The following is a 6623-nucleotide window of genomic DNA, read 5'->3' as shown; positions in this document are numbered from 1 at the left end:
GTAACCCTAACCCGAACCCTAACCCTAGCCCTAACCCTATCCCTAACCCGAACCCTAACCCGAACCCTAACCCTAACCCTAACCCCTAAAACCCTAACCCTATCCCTAACCGTAACCCTATCTCTAACCCTAACCCTATCCCTAACCCTAACCCTAACCGTAACCCTTACGCTAACCCTAACCCTAACCGTAACCCTAACCCTATCCCTAACCGTAAACCTAAGCCTAAACCTGAACTCTAACCCTAATGTCTAACCCTAACCTTATTCCTAATCCAAAACCTAACCCTAAACCTAACATCTAACCCTAAACCTAACATCTAACCCTAACATTAATTCTATCCTATAATCTTAACCCTTATTAAACATAAACCTAACCCTAGCCTCTATCCCTAACCCTAAAACTAACCCTTAACACTAACCTGTAACCCTAACCCTAACTCTAAACCTAAGTAACTCTAACCCTAACACTAAACCTAACTAACTCTAACCCTCACACTAACCCTAACTGTATCCATGACCCTAAACCTAACCCTAACCCTGACTCTAACCCTAAGGCCCAACAGGTCTCTTACTTGTCCAGCTAGACCTGGGCAGACTGGGCTTCTCTAATTCTGCAACTTTAAATGTGTCTCCCTTCCAAAACTGATAATCAGGAGAAGAGTCCAACCCCCACCTCATTCCTTTCAGGTAGTCATAGAGACCAATAAGGTCTCCCCTCAGCCGACTTTTCTCCTGACTGAACAACCCCAGTTTCCTCAGACACTCATCAAAAGCCTTGTTCCACGTTATTTTTGTGCCACATAAATTTCAGTACATGAAATTATTTGCAAGTGCTCGATTGAAATGTTAGTTCCTGAAGTTGTTGAAACAGAAATTTTCCTCTACCTCATTTTTTTTTTTCCCATGAAATACAATTACAGAAAATTATTTTGATCTGCAAAATATTTCTGCTTCAGTGAACATCACATTTGCTAATTTCAGAACCTGTTAGCTCTATCTGCTCTTTGAACTAACCTACTGGATGACCAGTCCTGGTACAAACAGGTGAATGGAGCCACCTTGCACATCACCCACCCTGTAACATCTTCAGAAATCCTATTTTCCCTGCAGACTTCTCAGTAGATCCTGAGGCCCCTACAGAACTAGTTTTTACATAGAAAATGTTAATCATATCCATAAATTATCAAACAGGCACTACCTATTTGATACAGAACTTTTATGCCACACTCTTGCTAATTGCCATTGCCCCAAATTCACCGTTTGCTTTAAAATCATGACATTTTTAGAACAAAGATGAATTTTAGCTGTACTGATTCTTTCAGTATTTAAGCCTTAAACAGTCCGTTTCAAGAGATTTTCTGCAGCCAGCACAGAGTGAGCACAGGAAGTAGGCAAAAATAAATTAAATCACAGATTTTCAAGTTATGACAGGACTCCAGAAACTGGGATTGGAACAGATTGCAAAAGAACCCTGCAAGATTCAGAAGACAGAGCCGGATGCCTGAGCTGCCCACACAGAGCTTGTAAGGGATTAGTCCCTGAAGGAGGGAAGATCACAGGTCGTGACGAAGGACGTTGACCTATGCCCACTGGTGGGAAACAGCAGGATAAGATGGGGTGCAAACCCGTGCTCCAAGGAGGCCAAGATGCCAAACTGATGCTGAAGCAGGATGTCTCCCCTCATGTGGGATCTGCAGGGACAACTTCCCCTAAAGTCAAGGATATAAAACAGCCCCATAAAATAGCTCCCATGTCACACCCTCACACAGGCATCTCGTGTCCTACCCACCTTATAAAACCAGCACGTTCTCTGGAAAAGAAACTCATCTGCTATTCAAAGCAGCTACCCAGAATCAGCAAATACTTGAAAGCATTGATATCTTTTTTTTTACCTCTGTTTCTCATTCCAAGAGGAGAGGTGGCAACAATTCCAGCTGTTTGCATATGATGCTGGATAAAATATATTAATCAATCCTTGTGATCCATGAGTACATAACAGTAAAAGCCCTACAGGATCCCAAAGAAAGAAAGGAATGAATAATTCTGCATCCACTCTACAGGTTATACAACACTCATTAAATAATACCTTGAGCTGCACATGAGTGAGGAGGGTGACAGGGACCACTGAAAAACAGCTCATTTGCTGAAAAAAAGTAAGGATCCTGTGGGAAGAGGAATATGTAATAATCTAAGAATGATAGAATTATCCCTAGAGGCCTGAATGTCAGGCTTTCAAGTAACCTCATTCCTAGTATTTCTTGACTTTTCCTTGCTTCCTTCCACCCCCTTCTGACAAGTGTCTCCACCCTGGATGTTTCAGTCCCTGGCATAGCACATGCTCCTTAGCTGTTCTCTGCTTCCTGCTTTTGTTATGACTTGGGCAGCGGGAGGCACATGGAAGAGCACTGACAAGATAGTCTTCTCTCTCCAAACAGAGACTGGTGCCACAGTGACCTGAAAAAATTGCAAGGGTGACCCACACGGCTGTCCCCAGCCAGGGTGTCCCACGGTGCTTGTGCAGGAGTGACAGACAAGGGATTCAAGCAGCAGGCAAGAGCTGAAGCGTGCACGGTGCACCTCCAGATGGCACCTACTGATCATTTCTCTACCGAACATGTGCTAAAGATTTTTTTTCAGAAGTTCATTACTTGGTGAAATTTGATTGCTAGTAGTTTTGAGGGGTGCTTTTTGTTCTCCCTCAAACAGGAACAGTAAAGCTAATACCTCTCTCACAGCTAAATTCGACTTTCCATTCAGAAACTCCTAGTCACTGTAACTTAGAAAGCCAAGTCCTAAAACAAATTCAAATGAGGGAAAACAAAGTATTATTTTCCTCATTTCATTGTCAGGATTGAGTATCTGTTGCTGAACTTTTCCAACAAGAAGCATTAATTTCAGTCCAAGCTATTGCAGTTTGGCCAAGTTATGAGCAACTGAGTGTCTCAGATTGGTATTTCCACCACCTGCAGTGTCAGAAGGATGTGGTTGATGTGCTAGGGATTTATTGATTAGGAAAAAGAAGCATCAAAATACTTTTTAGACATTTCTAGAAATTTCTAGGTTCTTAAAGAAAATCTTCTGCAAACAGTGTTCCTTCTGGGGATGATATTCAGGGCATGGGGACCAAGGTGGTGTTCTCCTCAACCCCGCTAATGAGGGGAAAGGATGCGAGAAGGAAGAGGAGACAACTGTATGTCATCTGGTTGAGAAGCTGGTGTCAGGGAGAGAGATCTGGTTTCTGTGACCACAGGATTTTGTTTGAGGACCAGATCTGCTTGAGAGAGATGGGATCCACTAAGCAGGATGGCATCCTTTCCAGCAGGATGGCTGACCTAATCAGCAGAGTGACGTGGCCTGGGTTTAATAACCCAGGTAGGCTAGAACTGGACCCCCTTGCTTTCTAAGCTCCTGCTGCAACAGAGGAGCCTGGTGCAGCTGGATCCAGTCCTGCACGTGTCACAACTCAGACTGGGCAGCCCAGGGAGATGAGGACTGAACCCCCTTGCTTTCTAGACTTCCTTCAGAGAGGAGCTGAAGTGTGGCTGGGCCCAAAATCCTTCTCTCAGACCTGGTCTTTTCCCAGAGAGAGCTGACAGTCTGAGCAAAAGCTCAACCGTCCAATGCCCCTTGATCAGCTTCAGGTGCAGCGACACACAAGGTCTGTCTATAACAAATAGCACATTTATTACACTAGTAGGAGTTAATACTGAACAACCTAAACAAAACCACCCACATATATATATATTAAGTAAGGAAAGGGGGATGAGAAGAAAGTGTGTGTGGGGGAGGAGACAAGAGAGAGAGAGAGAGACACTGAGGACAGGAAATCACTGGTCCTGGATCCAGCGCTGTTGGTCCAGCCAACTGGGGAGGGTCGGTGTCGATAGTTGGTGTCCGTGAAACTCCCAAAATCCCACCATTGCAGCCCCCTATTTTATAGGCCTAGAACTTGATTTCACAATGAGTCCGTGTGATTGAGCCATACATGTGTGAGCAGCTGAAGTGGACCTACCCCCTCCACTTCTTGATCACTGCTGTTATCTCAATCATTGTAGTTTTCTAGATCATTGTCATTATTTCACCTCTGCAGGCCTGAGGCTGTATTCAGGCCATCACTGCAGTCTCCATCCTCCCAGGCAGGCCTTTTGGGATGCATATGGCACTTTGTTCCAAGGGCTACAATGGGGTTTCAACAGCATTTCCCAAAGTAGGTCCTGAGGGCTGGTCCCTCCCAACTAGGAATGATGTAGATGGGGAGGCACCAACAGCCCTGTGAAGGGTTGATGCACAGTGCTGATGAGTAAAGTGGGCTGGGCAGATGTGAACAAAAGGGGACAAAACCCCAACAAATTAAGGCTTAAGCCAAATTCAAACATTTGCATTTAAGCAAGGAAGTGCTGACAAGGCAATGTTAGGAAGGACAGGGACAGGCCAAGAAGACCTAGAGTTGACCACTAGGTGAGAGAGCAGCTGCAGTGCCTGGAGCTCTGCCTGTGGATGGATGAGTCAACAGAAAGATGAGAGCAACACAGGGACTTAAGAGCAGACCAGTAGGGCTGACATTGTAATGACTACCTAACCAAGAAGAACAAGCAGGTGAGGCCCTGTACAGACAAATAGGAGCAGCCTCACATTCCCAGGCCCTGTCTTCATGGATGACTTTAGTCCTGGAGAGATCAATGACAACTTCCTGGCCCAAGTGATAGAGGAGCCAACGGGGATAGGTGCTCTGCTGGACTGCATACCCATGGAAAAGGATGGGCTCACTAGAGATGTGAAGGTTGAAAGCAGCCTTTTCCACTGTGAGCATGAGATGGAGGAGGGAGCAGGGCAAAATGCAAGCTCACAACCTTGGAAAGGCACCAGACTTTGGCCTCTTCAAAGATTTGCTGAGAAGACTCCGACAGGATAAGGCTCTGGAGGCATGATGGGCCCAAGAAAGCTGGTTGATATTCAGCAATCACATCCTCCAAGCTCAAGAGCTGTCATCTCAACAGGCAGGAAGTCAGGCAAGAATGTGTGGATAAACTCGGGGCTCCTGGCCCACGAAAAGGAAGGCCCCCTCAAACTCAAAAAGCAAGCATATATAGGGTGGAGGCAAGGATGCATCATGTGGGAGGAGTACACAGACACTGTTCAAGCATGCAGGCATGATGTTAGGAAAGCCAAAGCTGGAATTGAATGTGGTGAGTGGTGTCAAAGGCAACAAGGAGGGCTTCTGCAAGTACCTGAGCGACAAAAGACAAGGAAAAATGTGGTCCCACTGATGAATGAGACAAGGGACTTTGTGACACAGAATATGGAAAAGGCTGAGGTGCTGAATCCACCTTTGCCTCAGTCTTTAATAGCAAGACTGGCCTCCAGGAATCCCATAGACCAGAGGAAAGGCTGGAGCAAGAAAAATGTAGCCTTGGTGGAAGTGGGTCAGGTCAGGAAATGTTTAGGCAGACTAGACATAGGTAAGTCCATGGGCCTGATGGAATGTGCCCATGAGTGCTGAGGGAACTGGCAGATGTCATTGTACAGCAGTTCTTGGTACCCTTTGATTGATCATGACGACTGGAAGAAGTGCCTGAGGATTTGGAAGAGAGGAAATGTCACTCCTATCTTCAGTAAGGGTGGGAAGGATGGCTTAGGGAACAGTCAGCCTCACCTTGATGTGTGAGAAGGTGATGGAGCAACTAATCCTGGAAAACATTTTCAGAGACATGAAGGACAAGAAGGTGATTGAGAGTAGCCAGCATGGATTCACCAAAAGGAAATAATGCTTGACCAACCTGCTAAACTTCTGTAACGAAAATACTATCTTGGTGGATAAGGGCAAAACAGTAGATACTGTCTGCCTGGCCTTTAATAAGACTTTTAACACTGTCTTCCATAAGATCATCACAAAGGAGCTCTAAAGTGTGGGCTGGATGAGCTGACAGTGAGGTGGTTTGAAAACTGGCTCAAAAGGTGGACCCAGAGGTGATCAGTGGCACGGAGTCAGTCTAGTTGGAGGGCAGTAACTAGTGCTTTACCTCAGAGATTGGTACTGTGTCCAATCCTGTTCAACGTCTTAATTAGTGACCTGGATGACGGGGCAGTGTACCCTCAGCAAATCTGCCAATGACACAGAACTGGGAGAAGTGGCCGATAATCCAGAGGGTCCATCTAGAGGGACCCTGACAGGCTGGAGAAATGGGATGACTGGAGCCTCTTGAAGCTCAGCAAGTGTGAAGCCCTGCATCTAGGGAGGAGCAGCTTCAGAAACCAGTACATGCTGGAGACTCCTTTGGAAAGTGGCTTTGCAGACAACTAACTGGGGTTCTGGTGGACACCAGGTTGAACATAAGCTACCAGTGTGCTCTGGCTGCAAAGAAGACTAATGGTATCTTGGGCTGCATTAGGAGGACTGTTGCCAGCAGTTAACTCCTCCACACTGGTGAGGTCATACCAGTGATGCAGTATTGTTCTAAATTTTATAAAATAGTTATTTACACTGAAAGTATCTTGGGCTGCATTAGGAGGACTGTTGCCAGCAGTTAACTCCTCCACACTGGTGAGGTCATACCAGTGATTCAGTATTGTTCTAAATTTTATAAAATAGTTATTTACACTGAAAGTCGGGGTTTTTTTATT

Source organism: Chaetura pelagica, unplaced genomic scaffold (assembly GCF_000747805.2).
Source record: "Chaetura pelagica isolate M959 unplaced genomic scaffold, ChaPel_1.0 scaffold198, whole genome shotgun sequence".
Classification (NCBI taxonomy): Eukaryota; Metazoa; Chordata; class Aves; order Apodiformes; family Apodidae; genus Chaetura; species Chaetura pelagica.
Note: the sequence above shows the minus strand (reverse complement) of the source record.